Below are 7955 nucleotides of genomic sequence, written 5' to 3'. Positions count from 1 at the left end.
AATAATTTAAAAATTAGATACTTAGCTTCGACTAAGGCCTAACTGCAATGTGGGCCGATTTGAAGTCTGCTGGAGGTGTCCTGCAAAATGAAGTAGGCTGGACAAAAACCGCATACTATGAAGAATTCATTCTTCCCGCTTTTAAAAACGAATAAAAATCTATGTATTGTTAAGATTGAGTCATAACGCATCGCACGTACTGGCGTTTTTTTTTTTTTTTTTTTTTTGGAACTCCCTGATGATGTCACCATGCAGCCAGGGGCAGTTCCCTTCTCAGGTAAGCGGAAAACAGGTGAGTCGCTGACCGGAAGAGGGAGGGGAAACATGAATGGCGGAATGTTTGAACGCGACGGAGACTTTGGGGTCTATTACGCGGATACAGTTTGGATGGGGAGGCAAGGGGATGCATTTGGCGAAGGCGCGCAATGATTTCGGGCGTTTTGTTTTCACCGGGACGCCGGTAGGCAGCATTTGTTTGGGGCCTACGACGACCATACTGCGAGGTCGTTTTGATAATGTGTTAGTTCCGCTGATACTCGCAAGGCTGTAGTTTTGGAGTGACCGTCGGAGCTGTGAAGCCGAGCATGGGATTGCCGTCCTTGTGCCATCGCTTTTTAATAAAAATAAAATAAACTAAACTAAACAAACCACCGCTGTGGCTCCGGTAGCATGGGATCCTACAGTACAGCCGGTCTGCGAGGAAATCCCAGGAGTCGGTGAGTAATTAAATTCACCTCAGCTATCTTGGATTGGGAGGTCTGCTTCGTGCCACTTTCGGGGAGTGTTTGTGTGTTTGTTTTGTGCGAGTTTGTGAAAAACACAGTTGGGCAAGCTATTCCCATTACAGCCATTTAACATCATCTGGTTTCGAGCCAGGTAGGTGGCTGTAGCAATATGCATTTTTATGTGCAATATTTTTGTGTGCAATATGCAATATGCAAATACATACGTATATATACTTTCGTGAATTTAAAATATTGTGTGATTGAATATCGCCTGTGGACGAGAATACTTCTGCTCTGGGTGCCTCTGTTTCACGGGATGATGGGGTTATTGCTGCTGCATCCTTTGCATTGATATGGCTTTATATATCATGATATCGCTGAAGGGCACTGCTGACGGTGGTCAGATCGCTGCTGGCTGAGGTATGGATGTCCATGCGGGCTTGGTGTGAAAACTGCTGACTGACACAGATGTGAGAGTCAGCATTGTCCGGTCTCCTCGAACGCTCATCCGCGATGGCTTTGTTCTTTTTATAGCTGGGGTTCAAACGGCGCACAGTGAGCTCCTATCCCTTACAGAGGAAACGGCGTACATTAACATACAAAATGCAAAGTAGCAGGATATATTTTCCTGATACGCCTCAGAATGCACTGAATGCATCATCTTTTATAGCCAGATTGTTATGCATTTGTGCAAACATAAGGAATGCATTCTAACTTTACATATGTCGTATATGTATGTATAGAATGGAATGCCATGTGATTCAACATACAGCAGAAATGTATTTTTTTTGTTTCATGTCACCTTCGGTGTGTTAATGTGGGCCTACGACATGTCTAATCCGATGTACTGCCTTTTCTTCAGATGTTGGTTCTCTGTTCTTGAAAACGTCAAACGCAAACGAGCGTGGAGAATATACGGTGTGCGCTCTCCCGAGCCTCCTGCTTCGCGGGTGCATGTGACGGCTCATTTTTGGCGTCGTTTTTGCGCTCGTCGGAGCTGGCGCTTCCCCGCCATCCTGTTCTTTTCCTCCGCTCGCCGAGCTCCGTCACAGGTGTGAGGCAGGCGCAGAAGCGGCTGGCTGGCAGGCACCGCAGCTGCGCTCGCTTCCGCCCCTACACAACGTTAATCAAGACATTGTGAACGCGCAAAGGGATGCGAGCCGGAGCGAAATGCGATATCCAGGCTTGCATATGTAATGAAACAAAAAAGGTAATGGAATCATGCCTCATGGCTAAGGGGAGCCATTGTGTTTCTAAATGAAACTGGGATGTGGGCGCGTATCGCATCATTTACAACAGAGTTAGCCAGGCTGATAAATCTTTACTGTTGGAGCGCAAATGATGACTATTTTTATTTATTTATTTTTGCTGAGACGAGCTCGCTGAAAAATAGCGCTCTATCCCTCGGTGCCTTTATGGGTAATCAGCGCAGCGGGAATTACAATACAATTTCCACGCGGACCATTTGCGGAAACCAGAGCGCGAGGGTTGGACAATAACCACGCGCCATCGGCTCAGCGCAGGGTTTCGTATTTTATGTCGCGATAACGAGGCGGTTCTTCACGGGAAATTGAAGTGGGCGACGTGGGAGCAAATATAAAGGCGCTGTGCGAACGGTAAAAATGCGGTTCGTGTGCTCAGACCCAACACGGGGTTCCAAACACGTCGATCTCCAGAGGGCCACTGTTTCTGGCATTCATTTGCAGACAGGATATGACATTACCTTGATTGAGTGTTTCTGTGATCACAGGGTGGCAGTCTGGGGGTTTAGGGCATACAACACGACAAGGGTCTTGTAGTGAAGTACTTAAGGCCCTGTAGCTTAGTTAGAGATCTGAGTTGAATGAATTCCTCATTGTCGTTATGCTTTCTCCCTGAAGAAAAAAATCAGTTTGCTTTATTCTAGAATTTTGTTTTTTATTATTCTGGAATTTAATTATTCTATTTTTGCTGTCATTGTACACAGTTCAATAAGTTATTTTGTGTTCCATAAGCTTAAATACCCACTGCATGCAGTAGACCCATGACCTACAGTAAATGCATTTATTGATATTTATAAGAGGTCATCTTATTTTTATAATTGTCACCATCTCACGCACTTGTCAAGCTCGGGCAGTGCCCGGGGGTCTGTCAGGGCATGTCGAGATTGACACAAGTGCCACCGACAAACCGTTAATTCCACAGCCTTGAATCCAGCACTGTAGATTGCAGCTGTTAAAAGGGCACCTTGGGCCAGCTGTCTGAAAAATGACTTGCAGTTTACCCAACATGTTCATCTAATCGAGGATGGAACTTGGTTTGAAACTTTCTGGGGAAAAAGTAAGTAAATATTTGATAATGAGCCCCAGGGAAACTTTTTTTTCTTAGGACCCACCAAGCAAATACTTGAGATGTGCCTTACCGAGGTGGCTTGATGAACAATGAAATACTATCCCAGCATTTTGTTTGCCGCAGAACGGTGCCTCTTACTAACCAAACACTGTATTAATCCCCTGTAATTCTTGTGAGACTTCCTTGAATCTTTTTTTTTTTGGTCTGATCTGGCTCTTTTCCCAGAATGGTTTGTACATACAAGTCATGGGCGCTTCATGGAAAAATAATATCTAATTGATATAAAAGGTCATTACAAACCTCATGATCATCTGCGTCTCTGGTGGTGCCTTATGCCTCATTATCAGACAGTATGACTGAGGCAATAATATTCGATTGGGAGCAGATACACTCATTTATTATACAGCAGCATTCTGTTATATTCATTAACTGATACTAAGATAGTGATCAGTATCAACTATTATGAAAATGTTCCATTACATTGATTCACAAAATGTTGTGCACTTCAGCACATCTAAACCAGTTTCTCTAAGTAAAATATTTTGAACATATAACTTTATTACTAATCCTTAGCTACTTTCTTGAAATAAAAAATATATATTAATGTGCATCTATGTGTTTATATCTATATCTGTGTATGTGTGTGTGTGAGAGAGAGACAGATGTTTTGTTTACAAATGAAAAAAGTCATGTTTAAACCTTAAAACTGACTTTAAACAGAAGTTTAACTCAAAAAGTACAATGCAATTTTAGTGGCTTCAGCTGTGGTCTCTCGCCAGCCTCCTCAGGGGTAAAAGGAGAGGCCCCTGACCTGAAAAATTCCACCGACACTAACTTTCAGCTGAATCACCATTTACTCAAACAAGAGGAGTGACAGTGTGTTAAGAACCCCCAGTGAGCTTAAATCATGCTGTCATGGAGGAATGACCACACAAACTGAAACAGAGCACTCTGCAACCCTCCCGTGGACCTCTCTGTGGTGTCAGGCGTCCTGAGGAGAGGAAGTGGGGCATCGGGAAAGATGGAGCAATCACTACTTGTGGATGGGGACTCTCCCAAATCTGGGAGCTCTGAACTGTCAGAACATGAAAAAGACAGAGTGCATTTAATGTTAACAGTAGCATCACAGTTATCAGTGATGTAGGTCTTAGTGCTGATGACAGTAATAATAACATGATGAATATAATAATTCTAATAAATTTGGTTATGTTTCTTTAATACTGAATATCATCATACAAAGTAGTGTTGTCGTAAGTGGATGTGACTTTGTTTTGCTTCGGGGATTATGGTTTGTGCTTTAGTGACCTGCGCCAACTGCATGTCACGCTGATGAAACATTTTGGATTGAACAAATTGAGAGAGAGAAACAGAGATGGCTGTCACAAGAAAATTGATGTTCATCAATCAATAACACTCTCCCAAAGCGTGAAAAGAAAAGTACAGCCAAATCACCAAGAAGAGAAACGGATAGTCACGGCTCAGTGTCCCAGTGATGCTGACAATTAGCAAGGACGCTGTGATGTTTATTTGTTTAACAAATGGTCTGAGAGGAGTTGTCTGAAAAACAAATCCTGGAATAGCTGTCATTTGGACACATTTGTGAGAACAGTCCGTCTGGCACAGAGGCTAACAGAATAATGTTTACTTTCATTTACACATTTATCTAAAGTAAACAAAAGTTTAGTGTAGTGGTAAAGACAAGTTTTTTTTTTTTTTTTTTTAAAAACCCAAAGGTTGCCAGTTCCATTCCCAGGAGTGACATTGCTGTTGTGCCCTTGAAGAAGGTACATAACCTGAATTGCTCCAGTAGATATACAATAAATTGATTGAATGTAATCTATGTAAATCAGTTCTCTATATAGCTCCATTCTTTTGTGCTGGAAGTCACTGTGGATAAGGGCGTCTGCTAAAAGAACAATGTAATTCAAGTTACTCTGGATAAGAATTTCTGCTAAGCAAATAATGCGGTGGTGTTTTGTCAATAAAGTACTGCCTTTTGACACAGTGTAGTGGGGAGCAGAGATCCACAATGTTGGCCAGATCTTGCCAGAAACTTGGGAGATGACTCATGGCCATGGTTATTAAAGCTGACCTATAGGATCAGTCCCTCGGGATCATTCAGCCCTGACTGTAAGAGAGGTGAAAGACTGCTCCCAGGTCAGCTCCTCCTCCTAATGAGCCATACGGCTCCCCGCAATATGGCTAATGTCCTTACCCTCCCCCCTTCCCCGCCCTGGTTGTCGATACAGATTAACGATGCCCGGGAACGTGCTTAGTCTGCCGAAATCTAGACCGTACGCCTTCCCCGCTGCGTTAAAGGCTGAGCGCTTCTCCCCTGCCTTAAAAAGACCAAGCGGCTCGGAAGGAATCTTTGAGACAGCAAGACTCACCAATCAGAGCTCCTTACCATCAGTCATATGCTTTCACTCAACAATGTCCTCAATAAATCCAATCCCCACATTTGTTCAGTGTGTTGAAAATGATGAGACCTGTTGAAAATTGCCTGATGAAATTGCATGGATCGAAGGGCACTATAACAAATTTGGAGAGCACAGAAAGATTAAGGAATTGGATTTAAAAAAAGCAATAGGCTGATACCTTAGTGTTTACGCAAGGTTGAACGGAAGCCTGCTTGGTAGGAAGATTAATTTTGGCGTCACCTGTATTCATCCACAGATCACTGTGGATGTAAAGGCCTCATTCCCACACTGGGTAAGATGGTCACATACCCTCCAGAGTCTTTTTTTTTTGTCTTTCAAATGCAATAACAGCACACACAACCACTTCACTATTTAAATTTCAGATTTGCTGATTTGGGAATCATCTGGATGACTCATCCTTCCTTTGCGCCCTGCTGCATCTGATGCATCCACATGCCGTACAGATCAGAGAATCGGCTCTCATTCCGTCCGCTGTGGCCCAGTCTGTCAGCCCTCCCCATACCGTGGGGATGGGTGGATCTGCATAGAGTCTGCAGAGTGTGAAGTCCTGGAGTGCGGGTAGCGATCCAGGAAGGACCACTACTCTTTAGCATTGCCTTGGTGTGAGATGTATTGGGAAAGGATGGGCCAGGATCCAGTTCTGCGTGGTGAATAATTCATTCGCAGGGTGATTAATTGTGTCCTGTATCTGGGCAAGAAAGGAGCAAAACCCTGGAGACCCCCAACTGGTGAAGGAATACACACAATCTTGCTTACTTATACAAATGCCCACAAGCACCGCATACATGTAATATGCACAGCACAGATACTGAGAGTCCCCTAACATACACATAGTGGATACACGCTCATACACACACAGTTGTCTAAAAGGGACACCCTTTTTACATCCTAAACTGGTCAAGTTTTGACTTGAAAAAACTAAAAATGGTTTTAGGTGGTACCTGTCCTTGGAGAGCTGGAAAAACCCTGCTCCATGTTAAAATGCTTGCATCTTCCCAGCATCAGGTTTGATGTGACATTGCATGGCAGGAGGTTCTACAATTACTGCACGTTGTTGAAAAAAAATGGAAATGTTCTGAAACCTTAGACTGATGACATCTGAGTCGCCATGTATTTACAAGCCGTGTCAGGCGTTTCCCTTGAGTCCTTGCCGCTATAAGTTTTGTAGCATCTGGGAGATAACACGGACTGAATGCATTCGAAGAGAATTCGGGATCTATGAAAAATATTTACTTGCGTATCTTCAGGCCTGAATGAGGGGTTGTTGTGATCAGGATAAATTTCATAAAGACCTGAAGAGTATCGCCTCGTGCTTTTATCTGTTTCAGTTTGAGTTTAGCGTGGCTCTCATTACAAAACAAGGAGCCACCGCGTGTAAATGTGCCTTTCCGTTTATTGCAGTTGTGCCAAACCGTTTCATAAGCAGACTCTGCTGCTTGTACCCAGTCTTACTCCATTACCTTTTGAACTGTTTAAAAATTTCAACAGTGCTGCTCAGTCCACTGCTCTCACGGTACTTTTAACCGAGGCTTGCGCAGGGAGCTTTCGGTGTGGTCCGATTTACCGGGCGAAAACACTCGAATGTATCGGTTAATTAAATGGAGATGGTGCTGGGGGGGTAACTGGGCGATAAGTCAAGGTTGGGCTGCAGCCCTTGCTTCCTAATTGGCCGGACGGCGCGCTCATGCAAACGAAGAGGGCGTGTCGAAGGCGAGACGCTGCCGAGAGCGGGTGAGGTATGTGTACGCTTCAGTCCGGTGTTCGGGACGCTCTGCTGAAGCCGTCTACGTCCTGAGGATTACAAACCTTTCAAGTTTTACTACCACGATCGTAGCCGTACTGGAACAGTGGATTATTTCGTCGTATGAACACCACGCAAGTTCAAACATTACAAGTCAGTGAAACAAACAAGGTAAGCGATTGCACGATAAACGCGTGACATTTTTGTTCTCTGGTGTATCCGCGATCCTTTTGTATTGTTTTGAATAGGGGGATAAGCCCCTCTGTGATCTGTTGTTTGTCCCTTGTAATAACTTCGCAAATACAATGCAGCTGTACGATTTAAAGTTGCTTTCTTGTCTGTCAATTATAAACCTAAACTAAAGCAGGACTTCGTGTTACAACCGGACGTTTACCTGTGTGTGTTTGATACGTTCCAAAAAAGGAGTAAAATTCTCTGCGAGGCTAAGGCAATGACGATACTGTGCCTCTCCTGACATTATTGTACTTGTCCTCTGGCTTCTTCTGAATAAAGAAACACGTAATGGTTCGCAGTGGTTCGTTTTCAAGGGAGTCACATCTTTTACGGAACCTAGGAGAACCTTCCTACTTTCATGAAAATTCATGTTTTTACAGTGGCTGTGAACCATGTCTTGGTAGACTCGATAGAATACCTGGCATTCCAGTCCTGTGGCAGCGTTGCAGTGATACGGCATTTTGCATGGCAGTATTTGCTTGT

General features: G+C 43.8%; 1 long non-coding RNA gene across 1 annotated transcript in view; it reads left to right on the top strand.

Annotated features, from left to right (window-relative positions):
• The first annotated feature begins 7233 nt into the window (after positions 1–7233).
• The window catches only part of LOC118796346, a 79146-nt gene continuing 78424 nt past the window's right edge, over positions 7234–7955 (top strand). Inside the window, exon 1 of the long non-coding RNA XR_005005888.1 lies at positions 7234–7409. This is a non-coding gene — a long non-coding RNA (uncharacterized LOC118796346). The remainder of the gene's footprint in view (positions 7410–7955) is intronic.

The sequence above is a fragment of the Megalops cyprinoides genome, chromosome 21 (assembly GCF_013368585.1).
Source record: "Megalops cyprinoides isolate fMegCyp1 chromosome 21, fMegCyp1.pri, whole genome shotgun sequence".
Taxonomy (NCBI): domain Eukaryota; kingdom Metazoa; phylum Chordata; class Actinopteri; order Elopiformes; family Megalopidae; genus Megalops; species Megalops cyprinoides.
Note: the sequence above shows the minus strand (reverse complement) of the source record. Positions and strands in the feature narration are given on the sequence as shown.